Raw genomic sequence first — 7,783 nt, 5'->3', positions numbered from 1 at the left:
CAATACTCGGATCTACATTATCCTGATCATCTTGGTGAAGAACTGTATAATACTAATCATCCATCTAATGATGTTCAACCCGATAATCTATTAACAGATGTCAATGGCCCCTACCAAGAAAATGATGGTCTTATTGGTGAGTACATTAATGATGAGACGACATGGCTTCTGCAACAGCAATCAGCAGATAATAATTGTCAAGATGGTCATCAAACACAGTCTTTAACATCATTATTACCTGATCTATTAATAGATGCCAACGGTTCTTTTCAAGAAAATGATGGTCTTATTGATCAGTACATTCATGTTCAGACGACGTGGCCGCTGCAACAGCAAGCAGCAGATGATAATCATCAAGATGGTCATCAGCCACAGTCTTCATCATCATTATTACCTGCAGTAGTACCTCACCTTGATGAAGATAATATAGTAATCCACGTTGACAACAACGTCGAACTCTTGATTAACCTTCCACATAGCAGTACTTCTGAACAACAACTATCACGAGTACAAGAAATACAAGAGCGTCCGACGGAGTTACTTAAAGTAGTAGGGGAACCTGTTGTTAGACAGACAAAAAGAGGAAAGAAAGGTAAACAAGTAGTCCTTGTTAATCATGTAGAAGAAGAAGAAGAAGATGATGCATTAGGAGCAGCCGAGGATTTCCTTAAAGATCTTCTTATTGATAATGAAGAGGACTATGATGAAGAAAATATTGGTGATGACAATCAATCGTCATCAGTTTTAGGTAAAAATCTAATATTTGAACGCATGAGAAGGAAGAGATTGAACAAACGGTTACTCACCTTGAGAGGGATGGTCCCTAACATTACCAAGGTATTTTTCTTTGTCTATTTTTTAGTTGTCTTTCTCATGCATGCATATCCGCTATATAGTGATTGAGTTTCTACGATTATTTGAAAATGTAGATGGACAAGAGATCTGTTCTTGTTGATGCTCTGGCTTATCTACAAGATATACTTCGCCAGACAAAAATCGAAATGGAAAATCAGAATAACATCTCGAATACTGCTGATGCCGCTACTGAAGATGCTCGCGGATATATCATAGGTTCCCCAACGTCACCAATAAATGTTGAAACCGACCATCTTCCTTGTCACCATCTAGGAGTGGTATCAGACAAGAGCTTGATCAATGCGAATGCTGAAGATCAGCCCCAGCCGATAATGATGCCGACGGTAGATGGACCATCCATATCACCTAACAGTGCACTTTTCCCCGCTATAACTATGGTAAACTGGCAACTGGATGGATATATAGTTTTTTTTTTTTTTTTTTTTGAAACATTTTTTTTTCTTTGTTTTTAATTTGAAGCGTAAGAGCATGGGATTTTTAATTTGAAGCGTAAGAGCATGGGATATGGGTAAGCCTAACTCCTTCGTTCCGAAGGACCCACACGAATGAGGAAGTTCATCACTATGGTAAAGATGGAAGCGAAGGAAGTATGCTGTGCAAGAAAGTTTTTGTGAAAATTAAAGAATGGCGGGGAGATTTGGAATTTGATTCGACAATGATTAAATACAACCCACGTTTTTCACTAAATACAATGTATTTTGTTTTAAAAATAAGGATTGCAGTCAAGTCAAACCCTTTTTTAACCTAAAAAAACTAATCAATAATAACTTGATGTTTTTATCAACCGGATGATAATACTAATCCTTTCTTTCCTCTCCACTAAATCATCTGCTAACTGTCTAACTACAACAAGCAAAGAAGAAAAGAAAGAAAGAACGGCAAAAACAGATGCAGTTCTCTAATTCAGCTATTGATCTTTCATGTGTAGTAGTTGTGAAATATATTGTCCAAGTTCTTAAATACATTAATGATAATGACAAACATCGATATAAACTAAAACAAAAATATCATAATCATCAAACAAAATCAGTATAATCATCACATAACCTATGAGAAAAATTAGTGAATCATAAACGTTTCAAATAATTTTTTTAGGGCTATCTTTTATGTTACTGAGCTAATTTAGGTTGGGATTTTTTTAACTTGGGAGGCTTTTTAATCGTTGATACTTTCAGTAGTACAGAATTGGGATGTGGAGGAAAGGGTTTCGGGAGTTCTTACTTTCTTCTCTATTTTTTCGGTGGAGAACATGAAAGGGGGTTTTCGATTCTTAAAATTAATTTCTTTCTTGGGTTTAGCCAATCCTTCGAATTAATTAAGAGACTATATCCATCTCCTGATGGTGATTTTTTGTCACTCTCGATCAGGAAAAGAAGCTTTGAGATTAGATTCGAAAGGCATATTAAGAAGGAAAATATTAACAACATATAAAATCAAACCGGCGGTTTGGATTGTATTTAAAAAAATTGTTAAAAGTATGTAGGATTGCATCTAGCAAATTACATAATAGTGGCGGTTGTATTTAGTCTTGGTTGCATTTAACCCACAATTGGGTTGTATTTAGTCACCGTCTTTGGTTTAATAACTAAAAAAAACCACAATTTGCAGTGGATGTACGCGTAAAGTATTCCGTCCAATGATATTTTTGGAAAAAGAAAACTAGTAATAAGAAAAGTGGATTTATTTCTAACAGCATATTGTATGTAGTGTCTTTCACTATTTTTCAAACCGTTAACAGTGTGCTACGTAGTGTCCACTACCAACTACTCCTTCGCATGAAGGAGTGTACAATATGTCCTAATTTACTCAAAATGGTCGGTTACTCCTTCATTTTGAAAGAGCGAGACTAATCATAAGATTTGCTCTAGGAAGCATTCATATACGATGAAGTATGAGATTTTTATAGGGTTATTTTTTTTTCATTTTCCTACTACTACTAGTTCACATGAATCATGCTTCAAAATAAAAAGGTTTATCTGAATGTGACTCAGTCTGTAACCGATTTATCATATCTCATTAAAAAATTATCAGATTATAGAAAACTTTTAAATGAACTAAGATATAATAATAAAAATCTCCAACAAGTCTGAGCACAAAAATATATTTGACCTAAAGGCCCTTGATTTTGTATACTTGATTTCGAGTTAGATGTATGAGTTAAATCATACACTGAGGCAAATACTAAACAAATCTATATTCCGGTTTAGGCCAAGTTATATATCAAGTCAACGAAAGAAAACGTCTGATTATATGTTTGTTTTGAAATGTTGTGAGTATTTACATCAATTGTTTTATCTTAATTTATTTATTTGTAATTAGATGGAAGCTGATAAAGTAGACGAGGAGAGGTACCTATTGAAGATTGTACACAACAAAGCACTAGGAGCCACGACTCATGTTCAAAAATTTGTAGAAATGCTAAAAGGCATCGAGTTTATAGATGTTTTCATCTCTGAATACGCTCAACATCACATGAAATCTACCACCTTCCTCCGGGTAAGTTGTTTATGTATCAACAAATTGAATGATATTCATTTTAACAATTTATTCATCGGCAAAAAAGTGATTTTGTGCGAATTAGAGCAACAATATTTAGAGAGAACCATTGTTTTCATAAGATGACATAGTAAACGAAATAATGTCATGAACATTAAGATTTACTAATGGTTACCCAATTATGGATCGCATCATGAATAATTTAACCGTATATTATAATTAAATCAGGTAATGTATTTTCCGCGGGTTAAGAAAATAACGGGATCGGTATTAGTGACTGACGCAGAAAACCTACTTCATAAGTTGAAAACAATCGCTAAACAATTGGGTGTTCGTCTTCCTCATGCTGCTTCTTTAATGGACCATTAGTTTATCAATTTATATATTATTATTTTTTATTTGGCAGCCGAAAAAGTTCAATAGTAAAAATAAGGTGATTTGTAGTGTTTTGCTATCGGTATTTTTCGGATGATTGGGAAACAAATGAATAAGAACACTTTTAGAAGAAGACCAAAAACTAGAGTGCAACTCGTTTTTAGTGGTCATGTCTGTTATAGTTATGTTGTCTAATATACAGACATTCAAGGATATCCATCAATAATGTTTTTTTTTTCATTTTCAGTGGAGCTTTATTTATCGTTAATTTTTTTAATCAAATCTTGAAGTTTCTTTTAACATATATATTTTAATGATCTTGTTCAATATATTATTAGCGGTATAATTGTCGATCAAATCACTAATGCTAAGCAGAAGCAATTTCTTCTAATAAAAAAGGATCGTCACTAATGCTAAGCAGAAGCAATTTCTTCTAATAAAAAAGGATCGCGGTCCGCCAACAAATGATTTTAACAAAACTATTTGACAAAAATAATAACCGTCATATGTAACAATTTCTTCTAACAATATCACAAAATTTTGGTTAGAGGATGTGTTTGGTTTAATCACTAACCGAGAATATGAAAAAGACTATATAACTTTGATTAAACTTAAAGGAGTGTGTATGTTTGATAACTTTGATTAAACTTGGAAAATATGAATCGTCCATTAATTAGAATTTTTCAATTGATCAATAATAGATTACTGAACTGAGTAGTGGGATTGGCTGGATTGATATACTTAGTGGTGGAAATTTTTACGAAGCCTCAATCAAATCTAGGGTTAGAAAAAAACAGTTGTCAAAGAGTTCAATCGTAAAATAGTTTTGAATGACGAGTAAACTTGCTTCTTTCGTTGATTTATTTAGAAAGAGGCTAACAGTGGCAGTGAAGCCTACTGATTTTGTGGAAGGGTTAGTGGCGTTGTGGGTTTGGTAATCGAAATGTTATGGTTTTGAGGAGTAAGGATTATAGTTTGTAGGTGTATTTGAGATTAAGGATGTAGGCTTCATAATTAGTACTTCGACTGTTTTTCTTCTTCACGTCTAAGGAATTGTCAATAAGAATACAATTTTTTTTTTGAAACATGATATTTATTAAATAACTACTGAGGGCCTATTACATGAGGGTATGTAATACCCCAAAATTCATCAACTATACAACATCTTGTTGAAGCGGAGTTTGAACAGCAGTCTTCGGATCGGAGTTGCACCGGTGGCGGATGTTGGAGTTGAAGTCGAATGTTGAAAGGTCTTAGGTCAATGTTTTCCACAAGAAAAATTGTATTTTGATGGACAGGACAATGTCCATAAGAACTTAGCTGATGATAGATGGATCCGATGCAATTGAATGAAGTTGCTAGTCAGGAATTTGTGCCCATATGCTGAGGAGTACTGCCCGTATGTTACCTTTCAGTCTTCCTTTTGTTTAGCTTGATCCATATCGAATCCTTTGACTAAAGGCTATAGCAGGAGGATCTCAATATGAATGTGAAGCGAGAAAAAAAGGATGGTCTAAACTAACTATTACAATTATATTATCTAAATAAACGGCGCTAATTATTAAGACTAGACTGTTTTTGACCAGGACTAAGAACTAAAATACTTGATTAGATTAAGATCTAATTAAGTTTGCAATTACATATAATTAAAGACAATAGACTTCTAAATGCACCAAGTAAACTAAATTTTGAGACACAACAGACTACTATATACTAATAATATCAAGAGACTATTTAGAAGGTGGTTGTTCCACCGACCCATTAACATCCAATTAGGATTTGTTGCTTGCTCTTGTGATAATGGTGTAGCAATTTCTTGGTTTCCTTAAAATTGGTTATCAACATGATGATAAGATTATCGTTGGTGCGACTTGCTGTGAAGAAAACTTTAGATTTCAAGTTTGTTGGAAGGCTTCGAAGTTCAAATACACATGAAGGAGATGATGCACAGAGAACAGAATATCCCTAGGTTTCACCTCTGATGCACGAAAGATGTCGAATAATATACTGGGTTGAATAAGCCAAATCTTCAAGCTAAGGTTTATCAGGAGGTTATTCCGTGTCAAGGAAAATAAAAACGTTTTTGTAGAAAACTCCAATTCAGGAAAAACTAAAACAAGGTTCCCTAACTTCAGCATAAAAGATATTTCACAAAATAAATCCATATTTGGTCTTAAAACATAGAACAATCCAGATAGCAAACTGAAACCAAGCAGGAAACTAAATCCCAAAATATATGATACATAAAACTACCTTGAACCTTCAAAAACAACCACAACAAGCACTAAAACACAAGAACAGGGGAGGCCTGCACCGGATAAATTACCTTTAACCTTCAAAACAAACACACCAGACACACAAAAAAAGGCCTATACCGGATAGGAACCCGCCATCAAATAAAAAAAAAACCATACAAGCTGTGAAGCAGATAGAATTCTGGTGGGCTGAAGAACATTAACAAAATTGCAGAGAAACACAATACAAGTTCAAGGAAAAATTGAATTAAAACTAGACCAAAAGGCTTAACTTAAGGGGAAAACAACTGAGGGAGAAAAGGGATTTCACTTCGATTAACAATCTTGTGAAAAGCAAAGGCAAGGGTTTTGATTTATCGAATTAAATAAGAAAGTCTAATTAGAAACAGGTTAAAATATTTTACAGAATAATTCAATAAGAGCAAACTGGATCTAAAATCGAACATACCACAGAAGAATTATCCTCAAACCCTAGCTTATATCTTGACGAAGATACTTAAATCAGCAAACTTGTAGAAGAAATTAATTGTTACCTGAAAACGTGCAAGGAATAATCGATTATCGAACTAGAAGAACTAGGATATGGTAAGGAAGCTTGAAGTAAATCAAATCTGAGAAATCTTTTTTGAATATCTACTCGATACAGCAGCAGCAAAGCCAAAAATAGATAGGAACCAAAATAACAAAGGATATATGAGCAGCAATGGTCTAATTGGTGCCGTAGAGCCGGTGAAACAGAGGTTTAATTGTTGATTTTAGGTTGAATCATGGTGATGTTGAAGGGGTTTCGAAAATAACTTGAAAAGGTGCCGGTGTTGAATGGGAAAGCGACTCTCATTGAAACGGATTTTTTTTAGGTTTAAGGAGGGTACGGATGTATGTAGGAGAAGTTTACTGATTTTCAGTTTTTAAGTGGACATTTATAAATCAAGTCGTGACCAAACATATAACAAAAGTAATTAATGTGTCACTTCATAAAATATTTGACCGTCAGATATTAAAGATCCTACCGTCGCAGTGCTTTGTCAAACACTTTCGTTAAAAGTTTTTGTTAGCCGACCTCGTTAATTTAAATCTTTGTGCGAACAGGGACTGGTACACACATCTAATGACTAAATTTTAAAGTGCATATCCAATATCGTTAACGAAAATGATTTATCCACCGTGTGAGCTTGGCATCGATGAATATCCCGCGTGACAAAGTCAAGAGCGTGACTGTGTTGTGCTGGATAATCTGCGAGCCCAGCTTACAGTGGGTGCAAAATCATTGTTTCATTAATCAAATAAATAAATAAAAAGTGATGTGCTTTGTTTAAAGAGACCAATTTGATAAAGTTCTTTGGTTTTCAAAGTGTTGAGAGATCATATCTTAATTAGAGGTAAGAATAAAGATTGGCATGTGGGTAAAAACGATTTACTAGGTAAAGTACTTTAGCGGTGGAGTATTCCGATGCTGAAAAGAGAAATCCAAACCCTTGAACAAATGCATTGTACACGATTTTACAATTGAATTAAGTTCGTGAGGTCAATCTGTAAGATCTTGGTCTAAACCAAGAAATGTGTGTTCATGTATCGATTCGGTCACGATGGAAAGAAAATGGTCGATCTGTAGGAGGAAAGCTGAGAACGTGTTGATATTAATGGATATTGGATTGTGGATATGTTGAACTTCTTTGAAGATGATTTCTCTGTGTTAGATCGAGAGAAAACCTCCGTATGATTTTTATGGGATACAGCTGTCATATCATGTTGATAGGTTGGTGAACCTATTTGTGGTTGTG

At 34.2% G+C, this 7,783-nt stretch overlaps 1 long non-coding RNA gene across 1 annotated transcript; it reads right to left on the bottom strand.

The window, feature by feature from the left end:
* Window positions 1-4,754: 4,754 nt before the first annotated feature.
* LOC113303803 lies at window positions 4,755-6,898 on the bottom strand. The gene is made up of 2 exons (XR_003337773.1): window positions 6,536-6,898; window positions 4,755-5,209 (listed from the first exon to the last, which is right to left on the bottom strand). It is a non-coding gene; the product is annotated as an uncharacterized LOC113303803 (long non-coding RNA).
* Between the last annotated feature and the right edge of the window lie 885 nt (window positions 6,899-7,783).

The sequence above is a fragment of the Papaver somniferum genome, chromosome 8 (assembly GCF_003573695.1).
Source record: "Papaver somniferum cultivar HN1 chromosome 8, ASM357369v1, whole genome shotgun sequence".
Taxonomy (NCBI): Eukaryota; Viridiplantae; Streptophyta; class Magnoliopsida; order Ranunculales; family Papaveraceae; genus Papaver; species Papaver somniferum.
Note: the sequence above shows the minus strand (reverse complement) of the source record. Positions and strands in the feature narration are given on the sequence as shown.